The sequence below is a fragment of the Eleutherodactylus coqui genome, chromosome 3 (assembly GCF_035609145.1).
Source record: "Eleutherodactylus coqui strain aEleCoq1 chromosome 3, aEleCoq1.hap1, whole genome shotgun sequence".
Lineage (NCBI taxonomy): Eukaryota > Metazoa > Chordata > Amphibia > Anura > Eleutherodactylidae > Eleutherodactylus > Eleutherodactylus coqui.
This window is the reverse complement of record NC_089839.1, coordinates 28,879,754-28,903,165: the sequence shown is the minus strand read 5'-3', so window position 1 is coordinate 28,903,165 and position 23,412 is coordinate 28,879,754. Positions and strand designations below refer to the sequence as shown.

The following is a 23,412-nucleotide window of genomic DNA, read 5'->3' as shown; positions in this document are numbered from 1 at the left end:
TCCACCTTACCTTTTATCAGGCTTCTCATGTGCTGATGGTGGTACTGACTATAACAGTTACTGATAGTGGGAACTCAGTGCACATCATACTGAACTCCCTTCTGCTCAACTGTTTATAGCCGCTATTGGTTGCAAAACATTATAATTAGCGGCTCTTATCTGAATGATAGCAGTTATATTCAGCCCTCATTTATCGGCTGTATATAGGACTGAGAAGTCCTCCTGAGAGGGTCACTTTATCTTACTGACCCTGCTCTAAGATTTACCGCTCTAGTAAATAGAGACCTTACTATCAGTGTTCCATTTTTGGTCTCGGGGTGATATGGTATGGTGCTGTAGTGTTTATCATACTACACACCACTCTACCTTGTACACCAAGAACATTTAAGCGGTATTATCTCTTTGCCAGCTCCAATATAAAATTATTGCTATCTATATCAGTTACTAACAAAAACAGTGACTGTTTTATTTGGAGCTGTATACAACTACAGTGTTGACCTATGGCAATACACAAATTAGATGTGCCACTGTCACCATAGTTGTTGTACCATACTTAGATCGGTGCAGCTGATCTCTGTACATTGATATATAGTATGTGTAAGGACTTTCTCGTCTATACAACGCCAATTCTTTTAATTGGAGTCGAACAGTAATAAAGGATCACACTTTAGACATTTTTTAATTATATTTAATAAAAGTTATATTTTAGTGATTCCCTCAGTGATACCATATTCTATTCTTTAGGGTTTTCCTCTGTCACGGTGACATTTATATCTGTTTTACCTCAAAACTGCCTCAGTATGCTAATGAAGCTGTAGAATTGCTAAATCTTGAGCAGGTAAGACATTAATTGACGTAGTCAGCAGGATATTGTTGTCTTTTCGTAAGGTTGTGTTACTGCATAATTTGGTATTGTCACAGTGATTCTCAGTGCACGGGGGGTTGCTGTCAGCCATATCAAATTTTTGGCCCATTGCCAAGGGGTTCAAATAGATATAACTATGTTTTGGTAAGTTATAGAGTAATAATAGTTATTACACATTGATAGTCGCAGTAAGTAGTCCTTATTGAACCCATTGGCACGTTGCCAAACATTTCTAAGTTCTGTAACTTTAAGGCAGGACTCGGGAAATTGGTGCCAGTTTGCAGGGTGGTGTCTCGCAGTAAGGGGGACCTCTGTGCAAAATTTCACCAATTGGTGCATTGCCAAAATTTTGTGAGTTCTGTAACTTTAAGGCAGGACTCAGGAAATTGGTGCCAGTTTGCAGGGTGGTGTCTCGCAGTAAGGGGGACCTCTGTGCAAAATTTCACCAATTGGCACGTTGCCAAAATTTTGTGAGTTTTGTAACTTTAAGGCAGGACTCGGGAAATTGGTGCTAGTTTGCAGGGTGGTGTCTCGCAGTAAGGAAGACCTCTGTGCAAAATTTCCCCAATTGGCATTTTGCTAAACTTTTGTGAGTTCTGTAACTTTAAGGCAGGACTCGGGAAATTGGTGCCAGTTTGCAGGGTGGTGTCTCGCAGTAAGGGGGACCTCTGTGCAAAATTTCACCAATTGGCACGTTGCCAAAATTTTGTGGGTTCTGTAACTTTAAGGCAGGACTCGGGAAATTGGTGCCAGTTTGCAGGGTGGTGTCTCGCAGTAAGGAGGACCTCTGTGCAAAATTTCACCAATTGGCATTTTGCCAATAAGACAGCAATATGTTTACAAAAAAGACCAAAAAAGAGTTGCTCAAAATAAATATGAGACATAAAGGTAACGTTGATAAGCGAAAGGTATCGAAAACCATAGCTTTCGCTTCTGTGGACTGGGACCCAGATAAGTGGGACGGAGACTGATGGGATCCTCATCTTCTTCGGGGGAGGAGGACTGGCATAAGGGGGATTGGGAAGACCCACCCAATCCAACAATTGATCCACCAGCTTTAAAATGTGCCCAGCCCATTAGCAGAAGGAAGGAAACTACTGAATATGGACCTGATACCCAGCCTATCCTAGGTCCTGATGGGCAAAGGTTGCTCAGGTATGACGATCAGGGAAACTATATGTACGATGCCGATGGGAGACTATTGATGCAAGGAGAATTGGTGCCACATAGGCGCACCAGGCTTACCCTAGAGGATTTTTCTCAGTCAGAAGTTGATGATATACTGAATAGATTTAGGCAAAAGCCTGGGGAATCTGACATACCATGGTTGGCCCGTCTATTTGAGCACGGGGCGACTGGGGTGATGTTGGATCCAAAAGATGCAATGAGATTTGTTACTCTAACTAGAGATCCAGTAATCAGTAGAAATTTTAGAGAATACTTTCCTAATCATCAAGGAGAAAGTGGTACTTCCCTGTTTAATATAGTGACCAATGGGTTTCTTAACAAATTCCTGACAGAGGCAGACATCCCAATCAATGACAAACCTTGGTACACTATCAGGGATGTGTGATACGTATGTGACGCGATTGAACTGAGTGGCTGTGCAAAGGCATAGGTAGGTAGTAATCAATAACTAGTTCCCATATGGTTTTCCATAAGCTCAATGAACTAGTTCAATGAACTAATGAACTTGCCTGAGCATTCCATTAAGCTTTGGACATATATGGTATGGTCTAGTGAAAAGCAGCTAGAATGACTCATAGTCATCAGATATTGTAAGTAATAGAATGCAGATGTTGATTACTTCATAGAGAAAATATTTAGTATTATATGTTGCCAAGAATTTATGGAGCATGCGTAGAACCTGATTAGTCATATAAGAATGACGTATATACTCATAACTGCGCAGAAGCAGATATGCCACGTAATGTAAGAATAGTATAAATAAGAGTGATTTTCAGGGGGGGGGGGGGGGGGGTCCGGGACTCGATTTGTTGCCTGGCAGACGTGTCGGCGTATTCCCGGATTCCTCCTACCAATCGTACCTGGAGATCCCCCGATTGCAGAGTGATGCTACAATATCCGGTGATGTATTAATGCTTATCTTTGTTACCCATGTGATCTGTATGTCTATATGTTAATTAACTGTTTCACTTACATTCATATACTAAAGAGTAAATAAACTCGTGTTTTATATTTGTTTTACCTCAGACTGTATGCTTAGGTTGTATGTTAATGAGGTTATAGAATCAATAAATCTCGAGCAGGTAAGACAATAATTGGCGTAGTCTGGCAGGATATTATTGTTGTCTTTGGTAAGGTTATATTACTGTATAATTTGGTATTGTGACAGTGCTTCTCAGTGCACGGGGGGGGTTGCTGTCATCATGTTAGATTTTTGGCCCATTGCCAAGGGGTTCAAATGGTTATAACTTTGCTTTGATAAGTGATAGAGTAATAATAGTAATACACATTGATAGTCGCAGTAAGGGGGACCTCTGTGCAAAGTTTCACCAATTGGCACGTTGGCAAAATTTTCGGAGTTCTGTAACTTTGAGACAGGACTCGGGAAATTGGTGCCAGTTTGCAGGGTGGTGTCTCGCAATAAGGGGGACCTCTGTGCAAAATTTCACCAATTGGCACGTTGCCAAAATTTTGTGAGTTCTGTAAGGGAGAACTCTGTGCAAAATTTCACCAATTGGCATTTTGCCAATAAGACAACAATATGTTTACAAAAAGAACCAAAAAGGTTAAATCTGAACAGAAAATAGACATCCCCGGCTGGTCCGAGGGTCCCTATGATATATTAGCTCAGCAGTTGATGCATAGTGGGCTTGCAGAATCATGGGATAGTAAGCTAAAAGATTCAGAGCCCCGCGATGTTGTTAAGGTACTCGAGGAGACCCCTGCCAAGGCAGGTGATGCAGTTCAGTTGGGTAGGAGAAATTGGGTATTGGCCTCAGCCTATAGGAATATCCATAAAAAGAAGTCTCAACTAGAGAGAAAACTTGATCGAGAATCGGACCATTTGAGGCCAGTTCCTGGTATTCGTGAACATTAATGCTTCGAAAATAGATCCTGGACATATAAAAAGGGTTCCATCTACTTGTCGCCAGGTGGGACGAGACGCTCAAAAGACTGTTATATAAGCCTCCGTGCAGTTTCCACCCTCAAGGACTTGTTCTACCAAGCGTTCCCGTCGAGCTTGGTATGATACCTTACTTGGAGGCTACGGAGCACTTTCTGGGACTATTAATGGCTTTGATATAGAGACTTTAGCTAATCGAATGCATAATGCGGGAAGTGGTATTAAAGATGTGCTCACATTACCGGCTAAATGGATGCCCACTATATGGCAGCCTTTTAGTATGCAAACCGATGTGGACACAATAATGCTTGATTTGCAAGATGCATCTAATAGGTTTTCATATGAAATAAATTCTAACATATCTAACTATGTTAATTGGTCAATATGTACCTTGCAGACCATTTATCAGCAACAACAAAAGAACACACTTCAAACTATGCTCATGACTGGCAATGAGCAGGTGTGGAGGACCGTGTTCAATCAGACTATAACTGAAACTGATTGGATACAGTTGGAGGCGCAGAAAATGGCTTGCAACTATACATTATGTAAAGGGACCATATTCATATACAATGTTACTAAAAAGAGTGTGATGTGTAAGTTTGTAGTTCTCCCCTTACTTATAGGTGTTCCGGAAGATATGCATTTCTGGGTACCTAGATTTAACAGGATTTACATTGATGACCAAAATAGAACTCGTGATTTATCATTGTGTGATGATACATTAGAAGGGACCATATGCAAGGTCCAATCGGCTGTTTATGAAACATGTTTATTGCAAAATACAATCAATGTATGTGAATGGACTGTGCTGCCACTCACGTTTAAGATGATGGTTGCAATAGCCCCATAGGAGGTATGTTTGGCAAGTAATTATCCTGTTGTACCTGGGATGGTTGTCCCGTTTTCAGGATGCTTGCGAAACATATCAGCACTTGTTTGGGAAAATGAGACCTTTGTGTTATCACCCGAACAAGACAAGACAGTGGCTGTCAATTGCCAACCGCTGCCTTTAAATGTGTCGAATTGGGATCTGAATTTGACTAAATTCAAAAAGTTGTTAGAAGACTTCCGCCCAGGACACAGAGGGAGCAGGACGTGTCTCGCAGAGCTCCTGCCAGACACACTCCCAAAGACATCGGGACTCTCTGGAGACCTAAGTAAAGCAGCTGCGGGGGACAGACATCTCCCCCGCTTGCTTGGCAGAAGTCCCCCACACCGAAAAGGAGCCTGAAAGATCCCCGGTGGACCTCCCAGCGCGGCCCGCGGGAACCGGAACGCGGAAGCGCAGCAACAGGGGAAGCAAACCCCACAGCCGGCCGGGACCTTACCTCTACTGAAGATCCCGGTAAGACCAGCCGATCCAGGCCCTCACCCGAGACGCACCGGGAACCCCTGAGTGCCGCGGCTTAAGTTGTGCACAGAACCGCGGCCCGAACTTCCGGTCGCGAGCCCGCGACCAATCCCGGCCGGGACTGCGAGGGGAGAGAAAACTCTGGGGCGCCACAGAGGGGCGCGGGAAACCCTCCGAGGGTGACGAGCTTGCCGGAAGACCACCGGAGCATCCAGGCTGAACGGCGGCGGGAGCCACGCCATAGTCCACCAGGGGCACCCGGACGACCCAAGGGACCCCCCCGAACCGGCGAACACCCTCAAAAGCCGACCGGGACATTGCGTCCTAGCGGCGCCATAGGCCACGGCCTAAATTTTCGGCCGAGAAGCCCACGGCGAACCCTGCCCACCGCAACAGGCAAGGGGAAGAGCTGAGAGGCACCTACAGAGCGTGGAGACACCACATAACCACAAGGGCGTTACAGAAACACATCAGGGCCATGAGAGGCCCAGAAGCCCTGCACAAAAAGCCCCAAAAACTAAAAAATAGTGGGAGATCACCACCCCCTCACGAGCTCCACCCCCAACTTTAATAAAAACAATAAAAAATCAAGGCCACAGGAGAAAGAGGGGAAAAGAAAACCCAGACTCAACAAAAATACAAACCGCAAACTGAACTAAAGACTCCAGATAAACAGAAATGAAAACATAGGTACCAGATGAAAAGCCACATCCACACCAAAAACAAACTGCAACAAAACTAGAACAACCTGAGAAACAGGGAAATATCCTCTAAAACAAACAACCCGCATAACTATCTGACTTTGAAAAGTCAAAACATGGACAAATATCTAAACGAAAGAAACGCGGGAACCTCAACGTGAGCAACACGTCAGCCAGATACAGACAAAACAACCACAGGAGGGAAACAAAAGAATAAACTCATCAAAAATACCAAAGAAAAACAGAGCAAGACCACATATCAACCCATATCCCCCTTGAAGAACACCCTACCGCGCACTACGGCCTCACCAAACTCCGATCAAGATGCAATGGACCCCCCCCCCCCACGCAAATTAAAGAGCAATCAAGGAACAAGAACGTGGACATGACACAGGCGACATTAGTGGCATAAGAGGTCTCAAAACTGCTTCTCCCCCTATTTGATAATAGACAAGAAACACTACACAAATCTATAAACTCAGCATTGTCTCAAATCACGGACAACACCCAAAGATTGACAGAACTAGAAACGAAAACTCAGAACACAGAACAAATTATAGCAACCTTAGAAGCCTCGATACAAAAAAGCCAATCAGAAACCGAAATGCTGCAGGTAAAAAATTGATGACTTAGAGAATAGACATCACCGCAATAACCTCCGTTTTGTGGGAATACCCGTGACAGTAACCAACAATCAGCTCCTAACTTACCTAGCTACCGCAGGCACTTCAACTAGACATGCCCAACGACCCCCTAACAATAGAAAGAGCCCACAGAATTGGCCCACAGGGGGAGGGGCACAACAACAGAAACAGACCTCTCCCAGTGATAGCAAAATACATGCATTGGGCAACAAAAGAAACAATCCTGCAAGCCTACAGACGACAAGGAGAACTAACAATACAAGGATCAAAAATCCTGCTATTCCAAGACTTCTCGGTGGCAGTATCACAAAAACGCAAATTATTTACCCCAATCTGCCAAGCTCTACACGAACAAAACACACGATTCCAACTGCTATACCCAGCAAAGTTACGGATCCAAGATGGCAACAAATCCTTAATATTCAATACCCCGGAGGAAGTAGGAAGACATCTACAGATGGAAGAGAACGGAGAACAAGGCTGAAAAAGAAGGAACTGTACTGTTGCTTTTTATTACAACCCTGTTCCAAACACAGTGGATTTGGCGCATGTCACGCAAAAAGAAAAGGCGAAATTGATGTTAAAAGTTTATATGTTTATTACTATGTTTCTCACATTTTTCATGCTTTTTATTTTTTTCTGACCCATTTGACCCTTAGAAAACGGACCACTGGGAGGATCAGAGAGCCCCACAGGCACGGTACGAACAACATCCAGTTGCATCCGCGGCTCGCTGGGACCGAGGGATGTGACAGTAAAAAAGAGGCAAAAGCTACGGTAATTATGACCAACTCACACCTACCAATATGCCTAGAGACTTAGAAACAACAGAATATCAAACACCCACCACGATACAAACACTATCCTGGAACGTAGATGGACTAAACACAACCATTAAACGGAAAAAAGTACTCACGCACCTGAAACGAAATAAACCAGACATAGTGTATTTACAGGAAACACATTGGAAAAAAGAGGGGAAGGGAGAACTGAGAGCACCATGGATAGACGCATGTTACATGGCCTCACACACATCAGCGTCACGAGGGGTAGCTATCCTGACTAGGAAAAACATGCCACACTCAATACTGCAAAGCATAGCAACCCGGAGGGAAGATATCTAATAGTGAGAATCAAAATGGATGACCAAACGTATGCCCTGGTGAACGTCTATGCCCCTAACACAAACCAATCAACATTCTATGCCACATTAATAGAAAAACTACAACCATACCTAAGCGACAGAATAATTCTGGGAGGAGATTTTAACCGCATACAAGATGAAACACTAGACAGAACAGGACCATCTACCCAAACAACTTCAACCACACATGCATTACTAACACTAAAAGAACAACTCAGCGTATGTGACCCATGGCGACTGAACCCCAGTAGCAAAGAATACACATGCTGCTCCAATGCCTACCACTCATTCTCACGCATAGACTTTTTCTTAATATCAAACAGCATTTTTGAATACCACCACCAATCGGTAATTCACCTAATATCCCTCAGCGACCCCGGGCCGATAGTAATGAGACTACAACTGAGAACCCCGCAAAGGCTAACCAAAATATAGCGCTTCCCCTCATTTCTATGGAAATCAGAAGACTTTAGAACGTACCTGAAAATCCACTGGAACAACTACGCAGATGACAATAGTGTGCACATAGACAACATAAACCTATTCTGGCAGGCTTCAAAGGCAGTGATGAGAGGCCAAATCATAAGCTACCTGTCCCATAGGAGGAAAAAATTCGAATTTGAGACATTACACCATTCCCTCCTGGAAGCACAAAAAGAACACATGAATTCCCACAATGACAACTCATACCAAAGCTTTCTTACAGCAAAACACATACTAAATACGTTTATACATACCCACGCACATTGGCAAACCCAACTAACAAAAAATAAATTCTACAGGTGGGGTAATAAGATGGGACGCAACTTCTACAGGTGGGGTAATAAGACGGGACACAACTTGGCCAAGCAAAGACAACCACACAAACCAATACTGACCCTAAGACACATTAATCTCACAACAAAACAAGAAGAGGTGGCTCAAATACTACACGAATATTTTGAAAATTTATACAGGGCAGAACCATCAAATGTACAAGATTTAAACAACTTCTTAGAGTCCGTGAACCTACCAAAACTAACAGAATAGCAAAAATCCCTACTAGACGCCGACATACAGGAGGAAGAGGTACGAGAGGTGATCACGACAGCATAAGGGGAAAAAACACCGGGCCCCAACGGATTCTCTACAGATTACTATAAAATATTAATAGCAGACATTGTGCCAGTCCTGACCCAACTCTACAACACAATATACACAAACGACACACAGACAGAAGACTTCGGAACATCGAGAACGATACTGCTCCCTAAGCCGAACAAGGACCTTACAGACCCAAGATCCTACAGACCAATAGCACTGCTAAACTGTGATTACAAATTTCTGTCCAAAATACTAGCCAACAGACTCCAGCTAATCCTCCCATCCATACTAGACCCAGCACAGAAAGACTTCACACAGGGGAGGAGTGCCCTAAAGAACATTAGAGCCGCCATAGCGGCGAAGGTCGTAGCACAAAACCCCGAGGGCCAGACTACGATGCTGCTGAGTCTGGACACAGAAAAAGCTTTTGATAAGATGGCCTGGCCATTCTTAAACATAATATTGGAAAAAAGAGGTTTTGGACAGATCTTTGCGAATTACATAGACACGACGCATACGAATGCCACTACGACCCTCACAGTTATCGGCCTTAACACACCCAACATAGATATATTTAGAGGAGCCAGACAAGGCTGCCCCCTCTCACCACTGTTATTTAATCTGTCAATAGACCCATTACTCAGATACCTGACACAAACGACACTCTTTACAGGGGCGACCTGCGGGGGTACCAAGATAAAAGTTGAAGCATTTGCAGACGATCTCATATTGGTGATAAACAACCCTAGGGAAACATTAACTCCCATACTAAACTCTCGGGCTACACTCTAAATCTAGACAAAATAGAAGCCCTACTTCTAAGAGGACCGGTCAAACCCCCATGGGCAACACAGTACCCATTCAAATGGGACAAACACGCTATACAATATTTGGGAGTACAAATCACAAGAAGCCCATTCAAACTATATAACACAAACATAGAACCTCACATTAAAAAACTAGAAACGACCCTAAACACATGGAAAACTTTACAATCTCTTTTCTGGGAAGGATAAGCCTATTAAAAATGATAGAATTTCCCCGCCTACTATATATCCTACACTCGCTACCCATATTTTTAAAACTAAAAGATATAAAAAAAATAAACTACCTATATAGGAATTTTATATGGGGGGGAAGAAGAGCGCGCATCGCGCTCAAAACACTACATAAACACAGAGAGAACGGAGGAACCAACCTACCTAATATCAGAGACTACAATCTAGCAGCTCAGGCGCGAATCATCCATGACTGGATTCATGCTAAGTCATATTTCACAAACAAACCACTTGAACAGGAAATGGCCGGCCCAACACGACTCCAGAACATCCTCCACTACCAATATGCAGAACTCCCAGAAAAGTTAAAAAGAACCCCCTGATACTGACGGCCTAGAAAACATGGAATAAACTGCGCAAAGATAGCCAAACATCACCACAAACATCACCGTATTTGTCACTAATGAATAATCCCAACTTCCAAGACGGTAACCCCCCATAACATATTTGTGGAATGGGAGGCCCAAGGAATACACACAATAGACAAACTATTACGACAAAATGAAACAAAAATACCCTGAACTCCGAAAGCCACTATTCTCATACCTGCAAGTCAGACATTACATCACAGAACTCATACCACGATTCCAAGAACCCGATTGGGTACAAACAGGCGACACATGGATGACCAAGAAAACTGGTCCACGAGGCATGATCTCCAAGCTGTACAGGGCAATAAGAAATAAGAGAGAGCAGGAGGACATTGACCCGGGGGTGGGCAAATGGGCCATGGACAACCCCGACTTCACACCAACACTGATAACGAAATCTCTAACCTCGGCACACAGGTACCTACCATCGGCTAGGTTCCTGGAGATGAGATTGCAAATCGCCCATAGGTCATACCTAACTCCAAGCAGAGGATTCCACATCTACGATACCTCAAACTGTTATAAATGTCAGGCACCTCACGCAAACTTATATCACAGCTTGTGGACATCCCCCTCAATACAGAATTTCTGGACACGAATAGGCGAATACACAAAAACACACCTGACGAATTTTTGCCCACAAGAGCCAACATGGGCAATATTTGGCTATTTAGATCCTGAAATCTACCACTGCTCAAGAGGTGTCAGAAAACTACTACACTTCATAGCAGCAGCAGGACTAAAAGCCATCTTACAGACATGGATACAACCAACAGGGCTTCCATTCAGACTGTTCCTGGACAAGCTAGCGTTTCTGTTTCAAATGGACTGGGCAGAAACATCACTTTTTAAAGAAAAGATGGTACAAGCCTTCTTCGAAACCTGGAGGAGCTTTATTCAACTACTACCACAAAGGGTAAAAGATAGATTGAGAAACTACTTCTACTACACTTGCTGGTTCCAGGAACAGGTGGCAATAGGAAACACACCTATCTAGGGTGAAACACAGACCGTGCCGTAGCCGTGTGGGGCCTCCATAAAACACACAGGTCAGTAGACCAAAAAAAAATATCTGTGGTCAAAATGGGTCAAAACTTTGATTTAATATATGTAACTTGTTTGATTTAATGTTTTGTTTTATGTTTTATATAATTAATATAAAAAATGCAGGTTGAGACAATTCATAGCTACACAAAGAAAAAACCCTGCAAAATTGTTGTAGAAAGCACAGAAGAAGTACAACAACATATTAAATAGCTTAATAAATCTTTGGCAACGCATATTGTAAATACTACTGTAATTGCTGGCAAAATTGTAAATATGGGATCGGCTATTGCTGATGCCACGTCACACCATTGGTATGACATCTTTATGGGATATTCATCATCTGCACAAACCACTCTTAATTGGCTAATACATCCTGTTTTAGTATTGGCCATAGTTGTAATACTTTTATCGCTATGGAATTGTTTCATGGCATATAAAGTATTTCTGTAGAAAACCCCAAGTTTTAATGGTATCATACGGCAAATAATGAATGATCAAGGACCGATTGTGATACGTGTGTGACACGATTGAGCTGAGAGACTGTGTATAGCAAAGGCATAGGTAGGTACTGATCACTAACTAGTTGCCCTATGATTTTCCATTTGTGTTATACAAGTTCAATAAACTTTTGAACTGGCCTGAACATCCTACTAAAGAACTGTACAAATGCAGCAAATTCCAGTTAAAACCAGCTAGAATGACTCATAGTCACAGTATGCTGCAAAGTAATATTGTCCAGATGTGAATAACTTCATAATGAGGTCATACACTAGAATTCGCCAAATATTGCATTGGGCATGCGTAAAACCTTATATAAGAATGACGTATATACTCATAACTGCGCAGAAGATATGTTACACAATGAAAAAGTAGAATATAAGGGGGGATTTTTCAGGGGCATTTTGGGACTCAACTTGTGGTCAAGCAGACGTGTCGGCGTTTTCCCGGATTCCTCCTACCAATCGTTCCTGGAGATCCCCCGATTGCGGAGTGATGCCACAATATCCAGTGATGTATTGATGCTTATCTTTGTTACCCATGTGATCTGTATGCTTTATATGTTAATTAACAGTTTCACTTAAATTTATATACTAAAGAGTAAACAAACTCATGTTTTATATCTGTTTTACCTTAAAACTGTCTCAGTTTGCTTCGTTTGCGTGCTAATGAGGCTGTAGAATTGCTAAACCTTGAGCAGGTAAGACAGCACTGTATGAAGAAAGGTTGCCACGCAACCTCTCTTCATACATACCGTGACGCTCCATGACGTACCGGTACGTCATTGCTCGTGAAGGGGTTAAAGGGGTTTTCCATGCAGCGCTGGTTGTCAGTGCCAGAATACACCGTGGTCAGAGCGGAAGCCGCTGCTCCAACCCTTGTGTAGTGGCCACCGCTTGTAATTACAGGTGTGGCTCAAAATCAATGGGAGCAGTGCCTGTAATTACAAGCACAGAAGTTGGGGACAGTGCTTTGGAAAATAAGTGATAAAATGGGATGTGGGACTCAGCTGGTGCCAACGGACAAATGTGAATTGAATTTTAGGCTGGCTGCAACAAACCCCTCAGACCGTCCCAGAGAGCAACTGATACTGTGGATCCTTCTGTATAGCGATACATCCACCAAGGCGGAGAGCGTCCGGAATAACACCAAATAACGGAGGGGAAATTCAGGGAATAGAATAGCAAAGTGTGAAAAAATATCCATCATAAGGGCTCTTTCACAGCGCTGCGAGAAGAAGTGATGCAACAGATTTCAACATGTCCTATTTTGGGTGATATCGCCATTTCTTCCTAATGGGAGCTTTAAAAAAAAATTTTCATGTGCGAGAAAATTGCAAATGCTTCAAAACGCATCACAGTCGCATCTTTGCAAGTACGATATCGTCTGAGTTTCTCGGCAGATATCGCACTCACATGAAAGTCGCCCATCTAGTTTCATCCTTACCTGCACATGTAATCATGATGCACAGCCTGACTCCCCCCACATGTGTGACCGATCCTACCCAAGAGTTGGTTGTAGCCCTTTAACTGTGGGGCACAATTCAAGGGTTCCTTCATACAGCAGGCAGACAATCCAGATGGAGCTCAACTCTTATCCGTGAGGGGAGATGAAATTAAATACCTAAAGTCCCTGGATTCACAGACCTCACCTAGGTTTCTGGTGGACGCATGTGCAAAAGCCACGGATTTAAATTCTCCCTGCTCCTGGCTACCAAACATAGCCAAGAGCCTGGAGATTTTCATGGGGGGGCCGTGGTATACGTTCCCTGGTCACGTGATCACCGTTTTCTAATAGAAAAGGGTGATCACGTAAAGGAAAAAAAGTTAAATTTTCACATCCCATCACGGATCCAATTCGTGAGGGGGGTGAAATTGCTTACATAAGGCCACCGGCAGTGTCCCTCGATGGGATCTTTATCCGCAGACCTTTCCCCAACTTCGGCGCATGTGCTCAAAATGTCTGTTCTGAAAGCCACCGGCTGCTCCTTTAGGTTTGGGCCTCATTGTGCATACAGGTATAAGATTAGGGCCACATTGGGTATGTTTCTGAACACAGAACACAGGGCTATGCATTTTGGGGTGTCAATCCTCATTTTTATGTGCGCTATAGAAAAAAATCCTGTCTTTTAGATAACATATTTGCAAAAATATGAACTTTTATTTTTTTCTCCTCTAAATTGCATTAATAGCTCAAAAGAAACTGTGGGGTCAAAATACTCCTGACCCCTCTCAGTGAATACATTAGGGGTGTAGTTTTTAAAGTGGGGTAATTTGTGGGGGTATCTATCATTCTGACACCTATGAGCCTTTTCCATCTTGGCTTGGTGTAGGAAAACAAAGTTTTCCTCAAAATGTTAATAATCATTGTTAACCCCTTAACGACATGGCCTATTTTGGCATTGAGGACCAAACAATTTTTGGTAGATTTTCATCTATATTTTTCAAAACCCATAACTTTTTTTTATTTTTCCGTCGACGCAGCCGTATAAGGGCTTCTTTTTTTGCGTGGCGAACTGTAATTTTTATCAGTCCTATTTTTGCATACATAGACTATATTGTAAAACTTTTATTTTTTTTATGATTGTAGGGAGAGAAAACGCATCAATTCTGATCTGTCATGATCTCGCGCTACCCCTATGACATAAGGGTACGTCATTTTGTGGGAAGTACCCCGCTCCCATGACGTACCCTTACTTCATGGGCAGGGAAGGGGTTAAATTTGTATGTCTCCTAAATGGTTAAAAAATTGAACTTTTTCCAATGTTCATCCAGAATAAAGTAAACAGATGGAAATATATATTTCATCAAAAATTTGTACAGTATGTTTGCACATATTTGTGATATTGCAGTTGAAAATGTGAAAAAGTGACAATTTTTTAAGAACTTTTCCCAATTTTGGCGCTTTTAATATTCTATCAGTCTATTTTTACCACCTAAATGAAGTACAACATGTGGCAAAAAAAAAACAATGTCAGAATCACTTGGATATGCAAAACCCTTACGGAGTTATTCTATGTTAAAGTACACATGCCAGATATCCAAAAGATGGCCTAGTCATTACGACGCAAACAGGCTTGGTGACTAAGGAGTTAACACATCCCTCTGAGGTGCTAACTTTACAATTAACCCTTTCACATAGAAAACACTACCAAAAACATATATTTATATAAACAGTCGTTCAAAGTGTTATGTCATTATATGCCTTATACTCGTATATATGGTTTCTCAAAAAAAACTACAGGAAAAAGGCATCTTTTGTATCAAAATTCATGTTAAATGGTTCCAGATAGTGCAGCGTCTCGTAGGGTGACTCTGGACACAAGGCATACGTTGAGGAGCTGGGAGGGTAGAGTGGACACTTGTCACAATGGCACTTTTCAGGCTCCCTCCCAGAGGAAGACACGTAGCCTCGGCCAGAGCAGTGCTGGGCCTCTTCCGGACACCCCTATGAGAGGGCTGGCCAATAAACACGGAAACAGGATTTAAGGTTGTCACTGGTGACGCCACTGTTCCGTTACCCACCGGAATGACCCCTCCGCGGTAAATAAATAAATAAGCCGCAGATAGTATTAAATTTCCTCAGCTTCCTGGGAACGGTCAGGGCCTGGCAAAACTTTACTTGTAAAAGACTTGGTACAAGGCACAAATTGCAAAAGACAGCCGTGCAGGCAGAACAGCAGATTTGAGGTCTGGGAGGAAAACACAGGATGACACCGGTCCTGCATTCCCAGTTACCTGGCAGGGGAACTCTCCAGAGGAGGATAGGGGTAGGGTCGCTCCACAGACACTCACATAGGTCAGTACCTCTGCACGGTGATCTCTGCACTTCCGCTGTGCCCACTGTGCGTAACATCACAGGACGGACAGCTTCCATTGACTGCAATGGAAGCTGTCCATGTGCGATTTTCCGCACAAAATAGAACATGCTGCAATTTTCCCCCCGTGAGCGGAATATCACAGTTGGAATTCGCGCCGCAAGTCTGGCCGTAAATTTCACAGTGATAATCCGTCCGTGGGCATTAGCCCTTACTTTGCAGTTTGTTAATTCACAAAAGTAAACTATCAACACTTACGTTTTATACGAATTATTGTTGTTGAAATTTTCAAGCAAACAACAATAAGGATAGATACAACGTGTTTGAAATATATGATTAACAATAGCATAGCAATAGAGATCTAAGGCCACATGCTTCTAGCTGCCGCCGGGCCGAGCACATCCGCCGGGCCGAAGAAAGAAGATCCGGCCGCGAAGAAGGAAGGAAGATCCACATCATCCGGAGCAGGTGAGTTTATTCTAATTTTTAGCCCTCATGTCCGCCGGGCAGGAGGGACCCACTGCGGATTCTACATGAAGAATCTGCGGCGGGCCTCATTTTCCCCGTGGACATGAGGCCTTATTCTAGATATCTCTACTAGGGATTCTATTCGGGGACCTTTGCAGACAAAGTGCATATAAACACTATGATGGTTTATTATTTTGCTTTTCATCTTTCATACATGTACTAGTGATTTACTTATACATTATCATCTTTTCCATGCATGTCCACTTTACTTTGTTCCTTGCTTCTTCTGTTGTTTCAATAAAGCTTGACTGGTTAAATAGACCCTGAAGAGCCCTTAGTCAGACGGGCGTTTTTTCGCGCGATTTGCGGATCGCATGACGGATGCGCATACGCAAATCGCGTGACCGGGGGCGAAAAATCGCAGTAAAAATCTGCACCTAGCCGCGTTAATCATCGCAGCAAAACGCCCGTCTGACCGGAGAAAAATCGCCGTGCGCATCAAAATGCGCATGAAACTTAGACTGGCCGGCGAGAAAAACGCAGCCAGCTGCAGTAAATGATTTTGGTGCGCACATAAAACGCCGAACGCAGATAGGCGCGATCTGCGAATCGTCGTGTCCTATAATTTATCGCATATCCGCATAAAAAGCGGACATGTGGTTCTATATATGCGCAAATCGCGCAAAAAAACGCCCATCTGACTAAGGCCTGACAGTGCACTGGCGCCAGTGGGGTACAGGTGCTGTGAAGGGGAGAAGCTGTCTGCAACACAGAATGGTGTTTTGCCAACTGGCAAAGAACGAGTTCGGATACGGCTTTAACCCCTTAAGGGCCAGGTTGTTTTGTACCTTAAGGACCAGACACTTTTTAGGGATTTTACCCATGTGGCGGTTTTACTGCTCCATTTTTTTCCCTTTAGCTACCAAAATTATTTTTGCTGCGTTTTTTTTCCCGAGACATATAGGACTATTTTTTTAATATCTTTTTCACTGACTTTTTTTTCTGTTTTTTAGTTTTATTGGGGGTAAAATGCTAAAAAAAATGATTTTTTTTTAACATTTATAGTTTTTAAAAAAAAATATTTTTATATTTACACTAAAATAAAGTATGGGAATGGGTTCCTCTATTTGCTTCGGACGTTTTCATATATAGTATGTATGGTTTTGGTTTACAGGGCGCATACGGCGACGGTTTTTGTTGGCGTCTGCTTTGTGTTATTCTCTTTCTTATGTATGTATTGTTGTTTTATTCTGTTGTTTTGTCTTACTGATGTATGTAATTGTGTTTTTTACTATCTATGTCCCCCATGATGTCATATAAGACCTCTGGAGGACATTCACTTTTTTTTTTTTAACTTTATTTGACACTTTCCACTGTAGCTGGGGCGTCCATAGGAGCCCTAATTATAGGGGAAAGCAACCCCTCTAGTGACTTTTCACCTGCAGAGCTGCCAGGGTCTAAGTCTGACCCTCCAGCTCTGCAGTAGCAGGGAATCCCGGGAGGTCACATGACCCCCCGAGGCTCCCGTACTGAAAGTAAATGTTACTTTCAGTTTCCCCATACAGTGCTCATTGAAATTAAAAACCCCTCCTGCCTTCTGTACCGGGTTATCAGCTGTCACTAACAGCTGATAACCCGTTCCTGGGGACTGATTGCAGAGGCAGGAGGCTTAGAGCACCGCCGTATTTTTACTGTCGGCGGTCCTCTAAGCCCAGGACCAGCCGCCGTATATATACAGTGGCTGGTCCTAAATGGATTAAAGAAGGACAAGTGGGTTGATACAACAAAATTTATTAATACAAACAAATAAATGATAATAAAACAAAGTTACATAAAAATAGGTGATATTGCGTAAATGTTTACAATGATTCTCTACAGGTAAAATACATCCAGCAAGTGATAAAATATAAATACACTTTACAATACAAAAGACTTACAAGACATACTTACAACCTTAACCCTTTCCAATCCACTGTCTGACCTCTGAAGACATTATGATTTAAGCCTGTACAGCTCCGATGTTGGACGACGTCCGTTGGGGTTCTCTTACTGTATATTGCCAGCCTCTCTGCTGTCGGAGCCTATCCAACGAGTCACCTCATGCAGTACTGGCTTTAGCCAGCATATAGTGCCATTGTATATCGGCAGAAAAAGAGTAAGCCCCCTAGGAAAACCAGGATACAAATTGGATTGGAAAGGGTTAAACACTTCTGCCTGGAGTTCATCTTTTCACTTGAGAACCCACAGTGAAAAGCAGACCGGTTTCATGGACCAACACTGTAAGAGATCGGCTTCTCCCTACAGATACAAGATGCTTCTGATCTACTACAATTTGTCTCCTGTCTTATCCACTATAACTTGCTTAGTCATACACAAGCTTTGTATTGTTATAAAACAAAGATGTAACCAAACTCTAGAATTGGCCAGGTTCTACAGAGTGATAGTATCTAGTCAGACAAGGTCTACCTCCCAGACAAGAGATATGTTTATGTCAGGCTCCTATACCAACACACAGTTTGGTATCATATGTGGTTACAAAACCATTCTCTTAGTTACCCACAATAAAACATGTAGAACAGGTCTGGAATTAGGTCCTTAGAATGCGGGGCCTATATTAAAGCCTGTTCAGATAGATAGATAGACATATATATATATATATATATATATATATATATATATATATATATATATATATATGCGCACTTTATTACAGATTACATGGGGCTTTATACCCCTTATCACGTCATTAGAAGTGTGTCTTATTGGCTCAAACCCACCGCATAACCATATTTGTGATGTCCGCAGTTTCGCCTGAGGCAGTGTTAGTCACGTAAGCAGTTGTTATCTAGATACTGTGAAAATAGCCAAGCACGCGGCCTTCGTATCCAGTTCTGTATCATCTCTGAATTTCTGGACACATCTCTCTCAGCCTTGCAAAGCCTTGGCATATCTGTTATGATTTTTAAGGTTACATATTAAAGGGGTTGTCCCGCGCCGAAACGTTTTTTTTTTTTTTTAACCCCCCCCCCCCCCCCCGTTCGGCGCGAGACAACCCCGATGCAGGGGTTAAAAAAACAACCCGCACAGCGCTTACCTGAATCCCGGCGGTCCGGCGTCTTCATACTTACCTGCTGAAGATGGCCGCCGGGATCCTCTGTCTCCGTGGACCGCAGGGCTTCTGTGCGGTCCATTGCCGATTCCAGCCTCCTGATTGGCTGGAATCGGCACGTGACGGGGCGGAGCTACACGGAGCCAGCATTCTACACGAGCGGCCCCATAGAAGACTGCAGAAGACCCGGACTGCGCAAGCGCGGCTAATTTGGCCATCGGAGGGCGAAAATTAGTCGGCACCATGGAGACGAGGACGCCAGCAACGGAGCAGGTAAGTAAAAAACTTTTTATAACTTCTGTATGGCTCATAATTAATGCACAATGTATATTACAAAGTGCATTATTATGGCCATACAGAAGTGTATAGACCCACTTGCTGCCGCGGGACAACCCCTTTAAGTTTTTCTCATTTTAGCATTGCACAGAACTTGCATACAGGTATAAAAGCATAAAAAACATATGGCAATATATACATATACCCTCACATCTACACAGTTCCCGGAGCCGGAGGCAGAGAAAAACAAGTGTCAGCAGCACAATAACACTTAAAGCCCATTTAGACACAATGATTATCGCTCAAAATTGGCTTAAAAGCGATAATCGCTGTATCTAACTGCACTGACATCGTGCTGTCATTCAGCATGCTGAAAGACAATGATGAGCCTAATCAGGGATTCACAGTGGGATACAGCTGATAGTATTATTATAGCTGTATCCCACTCCCTGATGACAGCCTGGGTATGAAGAACAGAGCGGTCCAGCTGTATTCTCCCCACCCCGCTCGGAGCGCTCGGCTGTATACCCCGGTGACCTTGCGCTGTAAATGACACAACAATTATCGATCAGAAGTCGCTCAAAAGACATCTTTTGAGCAATTATCGTTGTGTCTAAATGGGCCCTTACTAAGGGAAGACGCAGATCAAGATAGTAGGCACTCTCGATACAAAGGACATGAACTTCTGCTAAGGTGCATGCGCAGGATTTCACTGCGCCTATCGCGTAAACTCTCATGTCTATGGCACGCAAAGTATAATCACAAAACATGTCATGTGTCAACAGTCGCCATCCGCATGTATGCAGGATGAGACAGTGTTTGCTGGAATATCGACTGCCTTAATAATATATAGAGTGAGGATGTCCAAATTTTCCACACCGCCTCCAGCCCACCACGAGTCTGAAACCTAAAAAAAAACAACACCATGAGACTAAAAAAGAATAACGTTACAAATGTCAAACATTTGTCCCCATATACTGAACTGACAAATGAATCAACAAACAAGCTGTGGTTCACAAAAAGTGTAAAGGATTATATTCCAAATTGAGGCCCCTTGTCTGTAACGTATCGAGTTCGTAAACCCATTTTAATTCCAACAATTCCAGTCGTTTCTCTCTGTCACCATCTCTTACATTAAAGGGCACTGAGTCAATGACCCAGAACCTTAGCTGACTAACTGTATGACCAGCCTCAATGAAGTGTTTTGCCGCTGGAATGTCTGTCTTACCCGTTCTAGTCATGCTCTTATGCTTAGTCATTCTATGTCTGACCTCCAAGGTCGTTTCGCCAATGTAGAGCAGACCGCTGGGGCAAGTAACCATGTAAATTACAAAGGGCGACAAACAAGTGTATCTGCATTTGATATTTTATGCCTTATTGGTGTGTAGGTGCGTGAACTTGTTCCTCTTTGCCAGATTGTGGGAACACGCACATCCCAAGCAGGATAAATTCCCTGTTTTTGCCTGGGCTAAGGTGCATTGTGCCACATGGGTTCTAGATTTCTGCACACTATGAACCAACTTGTCTTTCAAATTTGCCCCACCGTGATACGCCATTACTGGTGGCTGTCGGAATTCTGCAATACTTGGATAGCAATGAGATAGCATGGGCCAATTTTTAACAATGATTTGTCTAATCCTCCCACCAAGGGGACCAAAAGTTGAGACAAACAAAATGTGGGATAAAGCTTTCTTGTCTGTCTTCGGTGTCAACAGTCTCATGGTCCACCATCTGTACTTTCTCACTGAACTCTTCTAATCTCTCCCTCCGGTAGCCCCTAGTACAAAATCTATTGCACATCAGTGCTAGCTGGTCATCAATGTAGTCATCATCTACAATGCGCCTTACTCGTAACATCTTGCTCCAAAGTGGTGAATTTAACACGTTAGCAGGGTGGTAGCCGTCAAACCTCAACATATTATTGCGATCAGTGGATCGCTCTACTTTCTTGTCTCATCTGTATGTTGGTGCACTAATTTATATGTACATGTTATATCCTAGTGACTTTAGGATCTTTGATGATGTATATACTGTGTGGCCCTATACTCACTATATAACGGGGGTGGCTGACTAATATATACCAGATTACTGATCAGAATATTATATAACACTCCTTCATAGCTAAATCACTTCCGTTGTACGCTGTCACTAATCCTCTATAGTCCCCTAGTAGTGAGATACTTCATGGAAGATGTTCTTGTCTCCCTCAGGTTCCGTAGGCTCAGGACTCTTACAGATAAAGACGATGGTCCTTTCCATCAATGACCCACCAAGCATGGAGAAGGACAGAGACCACATGGCTACCTGGATATTAGACCTCACCCTGAAGATCATCTACTGGATAACTCGGGAGGTGAGAGCTTCACGTGATGTCACTCTTATCTCTAGTAATGAACAGGGGAATGACGGGAAAGGTGAAGGCTTCTTAGCCTCCATGTAGTGATCAGTGTCTTACCATCCACAGGATTACACAGTAGTGAAGAAGTCGTCTGGTGAGTGTGTGACCCCCCGTGTGTCAGGAGGATGGAGCCGGACCCAGAGCCCCATCACCGAGCCTTCACCTCATTCACTGATACATGAGCAGAAGATCCTAGAACTTACCCACAGGATCACTGAGCTGCTGACCGGAGAGGTGAGCGCTGCTAGAAATGGGGGGGGGGGGACATTATATAATACCGCCAAGGGAGGAGTCTGGAGGATGACGGTATATTGTGTGTGTCAGGTTCCTATAAGGTGTCAGGATGTCACTGTCTATTTCTCCATGGAGGAGTGGGAGTATTTAGAAGGACACAAGGATCTGTACCAGGACGTCATGATGGAGGATCATCAGCCCCTCACATCACCGGGTAAGAGAAGACCTTCATTGATTGTATGGGATAGTTTTGAGGGTCGGCTAGTCTCATCATCATCTGACCATCAGATACATAATGTATTGAGTCTCTCTGGTTATTTCCTATAGATGGATCCAGTCAGAGAAATCCCCCAGAGAGATGTCCCAGTCCTCTATATTCCCAGGATTGTCCAGAGGAAGAGGAACATGTCCCACCGGATCATCAGGTAGATGAAGCTGAGATTTCTGTAAATTCTCTACAGGTTGATGTAATGGAGCTTTCTATTAATCTTCTCCGGCAGCAGTGTAGTATACTGTGTGCTCTATGTCATCTTGTTATTGTTGGCTGTTAGCAATAGTGGCTGCAAATGGTTTCTAGTGTCTAAGGCCTCTTTCACACGAGTGACAGAAATATCGCTGCGAGAAAATCGCAGCAATATCGCAGCTGTGTTCTGTGAGATATCATTGTGTTTTCTGACAGAGATATCACAATTTTGTGTCGCTACAAAGTCGCGTGACTTTGTAGCGCTCTTTGCCTGTTTTTTTTTGGAGGGCTTAAAAAAAATATGAGGAGCGTCCGTTGGAGAAGGTTTGTAAGGAGAAGGATTCTTCAAAAGAGTAAGTGAACCTTCCAAATACATTGTTCACTTTTGTTCACCCCCTTTTTGAAGGAGCGCAAGATTGCATTTTTTATCTTTTGTTTTCCATTGTCCAATGAGTCATGGTACCAATTGTTTTGGGCTCATGGTAGGGTTCATGTGTGGCACTGACCCCTTGAACCCCAGTTGTCAGCAAGGCACTGTGCAGGCTAGTGGTTGTTCTATGCTGCTGTGGGGCTGTGTTTTCATTATATGGTTGGGTCTACTGATCTGCCTAAACATGTCATTCACCAGTGCCTGCTATGTTTCACTGCTTAGTGACCATTCGCAGCCCATCATGGACTATGTGGACCCTACAATGATGTGATATTCCAGCTAGATAATGCACTATGCCTTCAGGCACAAGTTGTCCAAAATTGGTTCACAGAGCATCCTGGAGAGTTCCTACGAATTGTGC

The 23,412-nt window shown here is 43.2% G+C and overlaps 1 pseudogene; it reads left to right on the top strand.

The window, feature by feature from the left end:
• The window catches only part of LOC136620553 (zinc finger protein 850-like), a 493,122-nt pseudogene that overhangs the window by 42,574 nt on the left and 427,136 nt on the right, over window positions 1–23,412 (top strand).